This window comes from Mustelus asterias, unplaced genomic scaffold (genome assembly GCF_964213995.1).
Source record: "Mustelus asterias unplaced genomic scaffold, sMusAst1.hap1.1 HAP1_SCAFFOLD_95, whole genome shotgun sequence".
Classification (NCBI taxonomy): domain Eukaryota; kingdom Metazoa; phylum Chordata; class Chondrichthyes; order Carcharhiniformes; family Triakidae; genus Mustelus; species Mustelus asterias.
The window spans coordinates 237,555-251,234 of NW_027590143.1; the positions used below are offsets into that span (position 1 = coordinate 237,555).

The window sequence follows — 13,680 nt, forward strand, 5'->3', positions numbered from 1 at the left end:
CCAGGGCCTCCTTTATCAGCTTGAGAGACTGCTCCAGCCTCGCTACCCATGAACGAATTTACTCCCTTAAATAGCAGGTCTATGATTAAACTTGTTTTCGCATATCCAGAAACAGATAGCAGAAGCTGCCTTTCTGTGCTCCATTCTATTAACAGAATTCGGCCTACCACTGTGTTTCCCATCAAGCTGCATTCAGAATGAAGTTGGTCAAGGCTCACAATATAGGGTTGAAAGTACAGTTTAAGCTTATAATAGTTGGTTAATTTGTGGGTGTACAATTTATAATACCTTCGTAGTTTATAATACCTTCGTATATTTTGTTCCAGGTGCATTGTGAATTCTCATTTTATATATAAATATATAAGGCACTTTATGAGTGATAGGCCAGTTTGTTGCTTTCGGTGTGGGATGTGGGAGTTCCTGGAAACACCTCGCCGCCCCAAGGTTCACATTTGCGCCAGGTGCGTGGAACTGTAGCTCCTGAGGGACCGCGTCAGGGAACTGGAGCAGCGGCTTGATGACCTTAGTCTAGTCAGGGAGAATGAGAAACAAATAGACATGAGTTATAGGCAAGTAGTTACACCGGGGCCTCAGGGGGAAGACACGTGGGTCACAGTTAGGAGGAGTACAGGTCATAAGGGTAACGTACCAGAGAGTACTCCAGTGATTGTCTCTCATAATAGGAAGGGCTCGGCGACAGGTGTGAGAGGGGAGGGGAGTGAGCAATTAGTGGTGGGGTCACCTGTGGTTGTCCCACTCCAAAACAAGTATATTGTTTTGGATAGTGTGGAGGAGGATGACTCTTTAGGGGTAAGCCACAGTGACAAGGTCACTGGCACAGAGTCAGGCTCTGTGGCCCGGAAAGGAAAGAGTGGGGTTAGGAGAGCAATAGTGGTGGGGGACGCGTCAGTTAGAGGCACGGACAGGCGATTCTGTGGGTGTGAACAGGACTTCAGGATGGTAGTCTGCCTACCTGGTGCTGGGGTCATGGATGTCTCCGAGCGGATAGGAGGCATATTAAAAGGGGAGGATAAAGAAACGGATGCCATTGTAAACATTGGTGCAAATGACGTAGATAGGAAGAGCAGGGGGATCCTACGAGAGCAATTCAGTGAGTTGGGAAATAGGCTAAAAAGTAGGGCCTCCAGGGTGGCAATCTCTGGGCTGCTCCCAATGCCTAGGGCCAGTGAGGCTAGGAATAGGGAGATAGTACAATTGAACGCTTGGCTAAAGGACTGGTCCAGGAGGGAGGGCTTCATATTCCTGGATCACTGGGAAGTTTTCAAGAGAGGAGGCCAACTGTACAAGAAGGATGGGTCACAACTAAATTGGAAGGGCACGAATATCCTGGCTGGGAGTTTTGCTCGTGCAGTTCGGGTGGGTTTAAACTAATATGGCAGGGGGGGTGGGGATCAAAAAATTAGGTCTACAAGTGTAGAGGCTGAGGACGAGCTTGGGGCCAGGACAAGGCTGGCAAAGAAGAAGAGCACTCTGGGGGAGGATGACCTCACTGGGCCTGGAGGTCTGGAGTGCATCTACTTCAATGCAAGGAGCGTAGCAGGTGAGGCAGGCGAATTTAGGGCCTTAATGCTTACGAGGAAATTGGATGTGGTTGCGGTGACAGAGAATTGGTTGAAAGAGGGACAGGACTGGCAATTGAATATTCCGGGGTACAAGTGTTTTAGGCGAGACAGAGGAGGGGCCAAAAGAGGTGGGGGAGTAGCAGTATTAGTTAGAGAGCATATTACAGCGGTGCAGAGGGAGGACAATTCAGAGGGGTCGTGTAATGAGTCACTGTGGGTGGAGCTCAGAAACAGGAAGGGCGCAGTCACTTTGTTGGGGGTATACTACAGGCCCCCTAACAGCCCAAGGGAAGTGGAAGAACGGATATGTCAGGAGATAATGGATAGGTGCAGGAAAAAATAGGGTTGTTGTAGTGGGAGACTTCAATTTCCCTGGTCTCGACTGGAAATCGCGTAGGGCTGGGAGTCTGAATGGGGAGGAATTTGTAAAATGCGTACAGGAAGGTTCTTTGGAACAATATGTAGATAGCCCGACTAGAGAGGGGGCTATGCTGGACCTAGTACTGGGGAATGAGCCTGGTCAGGTCTTCAAAGTTTTGGTAGGGGAACATGTGGCAAATAGTGACCACAATTCTGTTAGCTTTAGGATAGTGATGGAAAAGGATGAGTGGTATCCCAAGGGTAAGGTGTTGGATTGGGGGAAGGCTAACTTTAGTGGGATTAGGCAGAAATTGGGAGCTCTTGATTGGGAGAGGCTGTTTGAGGGTAAATCCACATCTGGCATGTGGGAGTCTTTTAAGGAACAGTTGTTGGGGCTGCAGGATAGGCATGTGCCTGTAAAAAAGAAGGATAGGAAGGGTAGGATTCGAGAACCGAGGATAACCAGGGAAATTGAGGGATTGGTCAAAAAGAAAAGAGAGGCGTACGTTAGGTCCAGGCAGCTAGAAACGGAGGGACCTCTGGAGAAATACAAAGGAAGTAGGAAAGAACTCAAACGAGGAATTAGAAGGGCAAAAAGGGGTCACGAAATGTCCTTGGCAGACAGGATGAAGGAGAATCCCAAGGCATTTTATTCATACGTTAGGAACAAAAGGGTTGTCAGGGAAAAAATCGGACCTCTCAGGGACAAAAGTGGGCAATTATGCTCAGAGACCAAAGAAGTAGGGGAGATCCTAAATGAATACTTTGCATCGGTATTCACAAAGGAGAGGGATGTGTTGACTGGGAGTGTCTCGGAGGGGAGTGTTGACCGGTTAGCGAAAATCTCCATTACAAGGGAGGAAGTGTTAGGTTTTTTAGGGAATATAAAGACTAACAAATCCCCAGGGCCTGATGGAATCTATCCAAGGCTGCTCAGGGAGACGAGAGCTGAAATCGCTGGGCCTCTGACGCAAATCTTTGTCTCGTCACTGGACACAGGCGAGGTCCCAGAGGATTGGAGGATAGCTAATGTGGTCCCGTTAGTTAACCCGGGTAATTATAGGCCGGTGAGCTTGACGTCCGTGGTGGGGAAGTTGTTGGAGAAGATTCTTAGAGATAGGATGTATGTGCATTTAGAAAGGAATAAACTCATTAACGATAGTCAGCATGGTTTTGAGAGGAGGTCATGCCTCACTAACCTGGTGGAGTTTTTTGAAGAAGTGACCAGAATGGTTGACGAGGGAAGGGCCGTGGATGCCATCTATATGGACTTTAATAAAGCATTTGACAAAGTCCCTCATGGTAGGTTGGTGAAAAAGGTTGGATCTCATGGGATAAAGGGGGAGGTGGCTAGATGGGTGGAGAACTGGCTTGGTCACAGAAGACAGAGGGTGGTAGTGGAAGGGTCTTTTTCCGGCTGGAGGCCTGTGACTAGTGGTGTTCCGCAGGGCTCTGTATTGGGACCTCTGCTGTTTGTGATTTATATAAACGATCTGGAAGAAGGTGTAACTAGGGTGATCAGTAAGTTTGTGGACGACACAAAATTGGCAGGACTTGCAGATAGTGAGGAGCATTGTCAGAGGCTACAGAAGGATATAGATAGGCTGGAAATTTGGGCAAAGAAATGGCAGATGGAGTTCAATCCTGATGAATGCGAAGTGATGCATTTTGGTAGAAATAATGTAAGGAGGAGCTATACGATAAATGGCAGAACCATAAAGGGTGTAGATATGCAGAGGGACCTGGGTGTGCAAGTCCACAGATCCTTGAAGGTGACGTCACTGGTGGAGAAGGTGGTGAAGGAGGCATATGGCAAGTTGGGGTCTGATGTTGCAGATGTATAGAACGTTGGTTCGGCTGCATTTGGAATAATGTGTCCAGTTCTGGTCGCCACACTACCAGAAGGACATGGAGGCTTTGGAGAGAGCACAGAGGAGGTTTACCAGGATGTTGCTTGGTATGGAGGGGCTTAGTTCTGAGGAGAGATTGGGTAAACTGGGGTTGTTCTCCCTGGAAAGATGGAGGATGAGGGGAGACTTAATAGAGGTGTATAACATTATGAAAAGGCATAGATAGGGTAAACGCTGGGAAGCTTTTCCCCAGGTCGGTGGTGACGTTCACGAGGGGTCATAGGTTCAAGGTGAAGGGGGGGGGGGTGGTTTAACACAGATATCAGAAGGACATATTTTACAGAGGGTGGTGGGGGCCTGGAATGCACTGCTAGGCAAGGTGGTGGAGGCAGACACACTGGTAACGTTTAAGACTTATCTAGATAGCCACATGAACGGAGTGGGAATGGAGGGATACAAAAGAATGGTCTAGTTTGGACCAGGGAGCGGCACGGGCTTGGGGGGCCGAAGGGCCTGTTCTTGTGCTGTATTGTTCTTTGTTCTGTGGGAGACGAGGGAAGAGATTGCAGAGCCTCTGGCGATGATCTTTGCGTCGTCAATGGAGACGGGAGAGGTGCCGGGAGAGGTGCCGGAGGATTGCAGATGTGGTTCCTATTTTCAAGGGGAATAGGGATAGCCCAGCTAATTACCGACCGGTGAGTCTAACCTGGCTGTTCACTGGAAAACTCATTCGGTTGTGTGTGTGTCTGTGCTTTTCCGCGGGGCCGGCCATCCGGCGCGCGGCCAAAGCCGTCCCAGACCTTAGGACGGACGTGCTCGGCCCCGAAACTGCACGCAAACTCGAGGCGGCGCAGGCGTGCGGTGGGATCCCGCCCGAGCGTTGGCCGGCCTTGTTGCCGCCGGGTGGCGGAGGTCCCCGCTGGAGGTCCCTCTACGGAGGGATCTCCCCCAATTACGTCGGGGACCTGGGGTGGAGGGTGATGCATGCAGCAGTTCCGCACAACCGTAGGATTCACTGGTTCACAGGCTCCGAAGACTGCCCTTTCTGTGGCCTTGTGGAGTCCGTGGACCATGTCTATGTTGTGTGTCTTAGGCTGCACTCCCTTTATGTTTTCCTGAAGAACCTTTTATTGATGTTCTGTTTGCACTTCAGTCCCACGCTCCTGATCTACGGACACCCGGTGCGGAGAGGGGAGGGTCAGGATGGCGACCTCCTCGTGAACCTGCTCCTGGGCCTGGCGAAACGCGCCATTTACCGGTCCAGGCAGCGGGCGATCGAGGGGGCCGTCCATCCTGACTGTCTGCCCCTCTACCGCGGCTACGTTCGCGGCCAGGTGTCCCTGGAGAGGAAGCATGCGGTGTCCACGGGCGAGGTTGACACCTTCCGCGTCCGTTGGGCACCGCAGGGGTTGGGGTGCGTTATTGACCCTAATAATCACATTTTAATTTGATGTTTAAGTTTCCTTTGTACTTTGATTTCTGTTCGGGCTGTTCCCCCTCCTTCTGGGGAGCTGCCCCTTTTACTTTGTCCTGATTTAACCCGAGTTTGTTTATTTGGTTTGACCTAAAAAGAGGCCAACATCTGTGAGTAACACACTTTAGAGCTTGCTTGCTGGAGACGCCCGTTTTCTATCGTTTCTGCCAATTTGTTGGCTTCCTGCAAGAAGGAGGGAGGAAGGTGAGCTATCGCCTGCCTGCCGTCTGCTGGAGGGTGCTCTCTCCCTGGAGGGAGAGAGGGAAAGAGGACACGAAGACACTTCCTTTCTTTACTTTTTTCCACCTACGGGAGGGAAGAGTGCACAGCCTACTCATAAACATCAGGGGACTGAGTGGGGCTGATGCCCTCATCAGAAGGTCGGTGCCTGAAAGGGAGGTTTGCGGGGGGGAGAAAATTTAGACTGTTTTCCATCTGCAGTGGGTGGGTGGGGGGGGGTGAAGACACCCTGGACTTAGTTTGCGCCCAAGAGAGCTGGAAGAGTAAAGTCCCCCCACCCACTGCTGCTGCCCCCAACACCGACACCCACCCCCCCCTCCCCCCTCCTTCCTCCTGACTGGGGCACCAGCCCTCCTCAGTGCCCTGTCCCTCCTCAGTGCCCTGTCCCTTGGGTGCGATCTACACCTGCGTCCTTGCAGATTGCCACTTTACTGAAACCCGGGAATGGCGGTGATCCGCTTTGCTCCCAAAACAGGTGCAATGGCGATTTAAATTGAATTAATGAACTGCCCGCCCAACTTTCAGCATTTCCCCCTTTACCACCGCGTTTGCCAATCCGGAACCGCGCCGTAATGGACCTGCTCAATAAAAGTCTGAATCGGGGCTCCAGCTTCTGAAGAGTGCGTTCAGTGTTTCCAACGGCTCTCTGACTCAGATCAGTGGTGTGGGTGGGGGGGGGGGGGGGGGGGGGAGGAGGGTCAGATCATTCTCTGGTTGGGGGGGGGGGGGGGGGTGGTGGAGGGTCAGATCATTCTCTGGTTGGGGGGGGGGTGGAGGAGGAGGACGATCGGTCTGGGTAACGGGGTGGTGGGGGGGAGGGTGTTTGATTCTTTACTCAGGAGAGTGGTTGGGGTGTGGAATGGACTACCTGCTGTGCTAGTGGAGTTGGACACTTTAGGAACTTTCAAGCGGTTATTGGATAGGCTCATGGAGCACACCAGGATGACAGAGAGTGAGATAGCTTGATTTTGGTTTTGGACAAAGCTCAGCACAACATCGAGGGCCGAAGGGCCTGTACTGTACTATGTTCTATATAATCCAAGGTTGTCCTCCTCGCTATTTACCACACCACCAATGACAATTTGTTCAATTATATCACACACCCGTCCCTGCTTTCTGTACCTACATTGTCCTTCCACACAGTGAACACAGATGCAAAATACTAATTTAGTACCTCAAATACATCTTCGATTTTTTCTTTAGTTCTAACCTTCTGTGGCAACGCACTGCCTCAATCAGACATTGGGACTCAGAGTTGATGCAGTTTGATGGACAAGTTGTCTCCATTCTGAACAATGGGGAACAAGCTCCTCCCATTCACTGACAATTTGCCCCTTACAAAGATGGTGATCGCCCATCCACACATCACCATCTTTATTGGGGGCAGTCATTAAGATCTCAGGGATCTTTGACCTGCTTGATGCAAATGAGGGAACTGGTGAATTTTCTTTCTGCACTGTGAAGAAGCTGTGATGTGAGTTCCTGACTGATGGGGAATGATCACAGACAGCAGTTCTTAAAGGGAAATGGCAACCCTGAAAACACAATCAGCTCTAGATCCAGAATATTAAACTCCAGCCCAGTTACAGGGGTTGTTAACATCAGCAGAAACAAACCTCAGATGTCAGAATGAATGTGGCTCACTCCTGGATGTGATTAACAGCAGCAGCTACAGCAGAATCCACTCCCTGCACTCACTCGTGAAGTCGCTGGTGTGTCACCAGGTGGGAGGAGGTAGTGAATCCCTTCCCACACTCTGAGCAGGTGAATGGTCTCTCCCCAGTGTGAGGTCGCTGATGTGCTTTGAGGCTGGATCAATGTCTGAAGCTCTTTCCACAGTTAATGCAGCTGAACGGCCTCTCCTCAGTGTGAACTCTCTGGTGTGTCACTCGGTTGGATGAATTAATGAATCGCTTCCCACACACTGAGCAGGTGAATGGCCGCTCCCCGGTATGAGCTCTCCGGTGTAGTTGTAGGTTACACATCTGGACGAATCCCTTCCCACACACAGAGCAGGTGTACGGTCTGTGTGTGAACTCGCTGGTGTAATGTTAGGCAGGATGATGGAGTAAATTCCTTCCAACACAGGGCAGTTGAAGGGTCTCTCCCCAGTGTGGGTGCGTCGATGAGTTTCCAGTTTGGATGGGCAAGTGAATGCTTTCCCACAGTCTCCACATATCCACAGTTTCTCTATGGTGTCAGTATCATCATGTCTCTCCATGTTGAGTGATTAGTTGAAGCCTCATCCACACACAGAACACATGCACAGATTCACATTGCTGTGAATGGTGTGATCTTTTTACAGGCTGCTGACTGGAAAACTAATTTGGTGGTGTGCGCGTCTCGGTGCTTTTCCAGTCACGCCGAGTCCAGTCATCTTTTCCCACACTCCACATTCAAAGGCTGATGGTGTTCAGGTGCTGGTGAATTGAGCGACTGTTAAATCTTGGTGTGAAACTTGATTCCATTTTGCTGACTGTAAATCTTCTCCTTCAAATATCCTGCAAAAGGAGTTTACAAAACTACTGTCAGTCCAGGATTGAAATTCTGATCAGACAAGTCTAATTTCAAAAAGGAACAACTTTTCTGTTCCTGTTGCCCAAAACAGTAAATCTATGTCCCACTCACTCTCCCTCCTCCGAGTTGAGGGCAGCACGGTGGCAGTGGTTGGCACTGCTGCCTCACAGCACCACAGACCCAAGTTTGATTCCCAGCTTGGGTCACTGTCTGTTTGCACAGTCTCCCCGTGTCTGCATGGGTTTTCTCCAAGTGCTCTGGTTTCCTCCCACAGTCCAAACAGGTGCAGGTTAGGTGGATTGGCTATGCTAAATTACCCTTAGTGTCAGGGGGACTAGCTAGGGTAATGGGGATAGGGTGTGGACGGGATTGTGGTCAGTGCAGACTCGATGGGCTGAATGGCCCCCTTCTGCACTGTCAGATTCTATGAGATCTAAATGAAATGTTGCATATTTTTCATGCATCCCAACTACTAATTTTTCCAAATCACTCCAAGGCCTGTTCTTCCCCATCTCTGGAATCACCTCCAGCATTGCTCCGATTCTGGCTTCCTGCACATTCCCTATTTTAATCACTCCGCCATTAGTGACTAGACCTTCAGTGCACAGGGATGACTTCTCAAAGAATTCCTACAGTGCAGAAGGAAAGCATTTGGCCCATCAAGTCTGCACCAACTCTGAATATTTTACCCCTGATCTACACTTGTAACCCACATTTTTAACCCCACTAATCCACCTTACCTGTACATCTTTGTACACGAAGGGGCAATATAGCATGGCCAATCCCCCCAAGCATCACATCTTTGGACAGTGGGAGGCAACTGGAGCATCCAGAGGAAACCCACAGTCACAGGGATAACGTGCAAACTCCACACAGACAGTGACCCAGGGCTGGAATCGAACCTGGGTCCCTGGAGCTGTGAGGCAGCAGTGTTAACCACCCTGATATTAATGGTGTTTTATCAATAGAAGTTGTTGTTGGCTGTAACCCTAAATTCCAGTTTTACACACAGTTTGTTATTAAATCAATCTGATTTTTTTTGTCCCCTGTGGGTTATTCATTTGGTTTCACCCCCAAGAAATACAGTGGCTGTGCATGTGTTGTTCCAAATTACCCTCAATAAAGATAGCGGATGCGCATGCGCTTTGCAGTACGTGGATTCCTATAAAGATGGCGGATATTAACTCGGTCCTGAAGCCTTCGGAAGGCCCAAGGAATTTGCTTTGCTAATTGAGGCCAACACCGGGTGTTTATAAAGCCTCGCCACCCACCCAACTCCATTTATGTTTCCAGTTTTATTTCGGGCTCTGCATCCGCACTCAGTCTTTGTAAACACATTCCTCTTAGAGTGAAGGGCAAGGCTGGCAGAAGTCAGGAACCCTGGATGACTCGGGTTATTGAGGCCCTGGTCAAGAAGAAGAAAGAGGCACATGACATGCATAGGGAGCTGGGATCAAGTGAATCCCTTGGCGTATAGGGGATGTAGGAGTAGAGTTAAGCGATAAATCAGGAGGGCAAAAAGGGGACACAAGATTGTTTTGGCAGATAAGGCAAAGGAGAATCCAAAGAGCTTCTACAAATACATAAAGGGCAAAAGAGTAACAAGGGAGAGAGTAGGGCCTCTTCAGGATCAACAAGGTCACCTATGTGAGGATCCACAAGAGACGGGTGAGATCCTATATGAATATTTCTCATCAGTATTTACTGTTGAGAAAAGCATGGAACTTGGGGAAATAGTGATGTCTTGAGGAGTGTACATATTACAGAGAAGGAGGTGCTCGAAGTCTTAAAGTGCATCAAGGTAGATAAATCCCCAGGACCTGAAGAAGAGTATCCCAGAACATTGTGCGAGGCTAGGGAGGAAATTGCAGTTCCCCTAGCTGAGATATTTGAATCATCGATAGTCACGGGTGAGGTGCCTGAAGATTGGAGTGTGGCAAATGTTGTGCCTTTGTTTAAAAAGGGCTGCAGGGAAAAGCCTGGGAACTACAGGCCAGTGAGCCTCACATCTGTGGTGGGTAAATTGTTGGAAGGTATTTTGATCCACAGGCATTTAGAGACGCAAGGACTGATTAGGGACAGTTCCGCATAGCTTTGAGTGGAAAATCATGTCTCACAAACTTGACTGAGTTTTTTTGAAGGGGTAACCAAGAAGGTAGATGAGGGGAGTGCAGTTGATGTTATCGACAAAGACTTTAAAGCAAGGCCTTTGACAAGGTACCACACGGTAGGTTGTTACACAAGGTTAAATCTCACGGGATCCAGGGTGAGGTGTCTAAATGGATACAAAATTGGCTTCTTGACAGAATAAGAAGTCTCACAACACCAGGTTAAAGTCCAACAGGTTTATTTGGTAGCCAATACCATAAGCTTTCGGAGCACTGCTCCTTCGTGGAGCAGTGCTCCGAAAGCTTATGGTATTTGCTACCAAATAAACCTGTTGGACTTTAACCTGGTGTTGTGAGACTTCTTATTGTGTTCACCCCAGTCCAACGCCAGCATCTCCACATCATGACTTCTTGACAGAAGCCAGAGGATGGGTTGTAGTGAATTGTTTTTCAAACGGGAGGACTGTGACCAGCGGTGTGCCTCAGGGATCAGTGCTGGGTCCACTGTTATTTGTCATTTATATTCATGATTTGGATGAGAATATGGGCGGCATGGTTAGTAAGTTTGCAGATGACACTAAGATTAGTGGCATAATGGACAGTGAAGAGAGTTATCTTGATCAATTGGACCAGTGGGCTGACGAATGGCAGATGGAGTTTAATTTGGAGAAATGCGAGGTGATGCATCTTGGTAGATCGAACCAGGGCAGGACTTACTCAGTTCAGGAGAGTTATAGAACAAAGATCATGGGGTACAGGTTCATAGCTCCTCGAAAGTGGAGTCACAGATGGACAGAGTGGTGAAGAAGGCATTTGGCATGCTTGGTTTCATCGGTCAGAACATTGAATGCAGAAGTTGGCACAATTTGTTGAAGTTGTACAAGACATTGGTAAGACCACATTTGGAATACTGTGTACAGTTGTGGTCACCCTATTATAGGAAGGATAATATTAAACTAGAAAGTGTGCAGAGAAGTTTTACGAGGATGCTACCAGGACTTGGTGTGAATGACAAGGAGGCGCTGGATTGAGGGAGGGGAGAGGAGGGTAGGGAAGGCAGGCCCCAGCTCCCCCACTCTCAGGGCACTGAGCTGCGCCTGCCTCCCCACAGGCAGCACTAACTCCAGGCCCAAGTGGGCAGGAGGCGGTGAAGCGGATCCTTACCTGGGAGGCACTGACACATTTCCCCCAGGGCTGTGCAGGGCAGGATATCTCAGTGCAGGGGGCCCCACTCTCTGAGCCACAGCCCAAGGCACTGACCAGTCCTTCCACACCAACCTAACCTGCTGGCACCAGAGGACCTGCAATTTTCTCCCGAGCCTCCCACTCCATCAAGTCCTGGGGATTTATCTACCTTGATGTACTTTAAGACTTCCAGCACCTCCTTCTCTGCAGCACTATTTTAACCTCAATGAATATAAAATAACATTGTTAGCTATTGAGATAAATTAATTTTTAAAAAAACACAAATTGCAAATTGATGATCTGCTATGTTAAATTCTCCTGTGGGACTAGAGATTTAGAAACTTTTACTTTATCTCCTCTCTCTCCCCTTGACTCTGGCTGGATTCAATCACAGTCACTGGTTCCTCTCATTCTGTCTTTCCCTGATTCTGAATATTCATTGTTTTACAGAATGATACAGCACAGATTGAAACCATTCAGCTCAGCATGCCTGGAAGATCTATCCAATAAATTCAATAGCCCTGTTGGCAAAGTCAGAATAATAAGGCCACACTTGGAATACTGTGTGCAGTTCTGGTCACGCTATTATAGAAAGGATATTAAACTAGAAAGAGTGCAGAAGAGATTTACTAGGATGCTACCAGGACTTGATGGTTTGAGTTATAAGGATAGACTGGGACTTTTTTCTCTGGAGCATAGGAGGCTGAGGGGTGATCTTATAGAGGTCTATAAAATAATGAGGGACACAGATCAGCGAGATAGTCAATATCTTTTCCCAAAGGTAGGGGAGTCTAAAACTAGAGGGCATAGGTTTAAGGTGAGAGGGGAGAGATACAGAAGTGTCCAGAGGGACATTTTTTTCACAGAGGGTGGTGAGTGTCTGGAACAAGCTGCCAGAGGCAGTAGTGGAGGTGGGTACAAATTTATCTTTTAAAAAGCATTGAGACAGTGACATGGGTACAATGGGTACAGAGGGATATGGGCCAAACACGGGCAATTGGGACTAGCTTAGGGGTTTTAAAAAGTGCAGCATGGACAAGTTGGGCCGAAGGGCCTGTTTCCAGGCTGTAAACCTCTGACTCTATAAAAATCATGATGTGGAGATGCCGGCGTTGGACTGGGGTAAACACAGTAAGAAGTTTAACAACAAGATACCGAAAGGACAACAGATACCGAAAGGACTACAGATCACGAACCCACTCAGGTCAACCTATAACACAGACTACGCTGAGAGACTTTGCCGTCGCACCTCTCTCACCCTCCTCAACCACCTCATACACCAACTCTACAGCAAACGCCGCAGCCTGGAAACCAAGATCGAATCCATATTCTCAACTTGCGCTCAGGACGCAGACCAGCTGCGAAACTCTGCCAAACAGACGAGACAAAGGAACTACACCATCTACATGCACACCAAGAACAGGAAACTTGAGAAACTCGGCATCACCACCAGCAGCAACCAAGCCTCCCCCGGTACCACAGTAGAAAACAGTACCACTGCAGGGAAGTCCATTGTCAACTTGTCCGACTACACACTTCAACCAGATGAAATCGAAGTTCTCAGCCGAGGGCTTAATTTTTGCCCCACCACCAAAATAGACCCCATCAGTCTCGCAGCAGACACAGAGGAATTCATCAGGCGAATGAGGCTGAGGGAGTTCTTCCACAAACCCCAAGAGGCCAACAACGAACACAATGAGACAGCCAATGAACTGGAACAGCCGACAGAGAGATCCGCAGTGCATCCGAAGAGGAAAGAGTCGAATTGGACTCCTCCGGAAGGCCGCTGCCCTCGACTTGACATGTATGCCCAAGCCGTCAGGAGGTGCGTCAACACCAAATTCATCAGCCGCACTCACAAGACAGCCCCGAACATCACCCAAGCACAACGTAACGCCATCCACGCTCTCAAGACCAACCGCAACATTGTCATCAAACCAGCAGACAAAGGAGGGGCCATCGTCATACTGAACAGAACGGATTACTGCAAAGAAGTGTACCGACAACTCAACAACGAGGAACACTACAGACAGTTACCTGTAGATCCGACCAAAGAACACACCCGTCAACTCAACACTCTGATCAAGACCTTTGATCCGGACCTTCAGAACACCCTCCGTGCTCTCATCCCACGTACTCCCCGCGTTGGAGATCTCTACTGCCTCCCGAAGATACACAAGGCAAACACACCCGGCCGTCCCATCGTATCGGGCAATGGGACCCTGTGCGAGAACCTCTCCGGCTATGTCGAGGGCATCCTGAAACCCATTGTACAAAGAACCCCCAGCTTTTGTCGCGACACGACGGACTTCCTACAGAAACTCGGCACACATGGAGCAGTTGAACCAGGAGCGCTCCTCGTC

The 13,680-nt window shown here is 49.2% G+C and overlaps 1 protein-coding gene across 1 annotated transcript in view; it reads left to right on the forward strand.

The window, feature by feature from the left end:
- LOC144484200 (uncharacterized) overlaps positions 1 to 13,680 on the forward strand; it is a 138,428-nt gene that overhangs the window by 57,335 nt on the left and 67,413 nt on the right. The window lies entirely within an intron of this gene.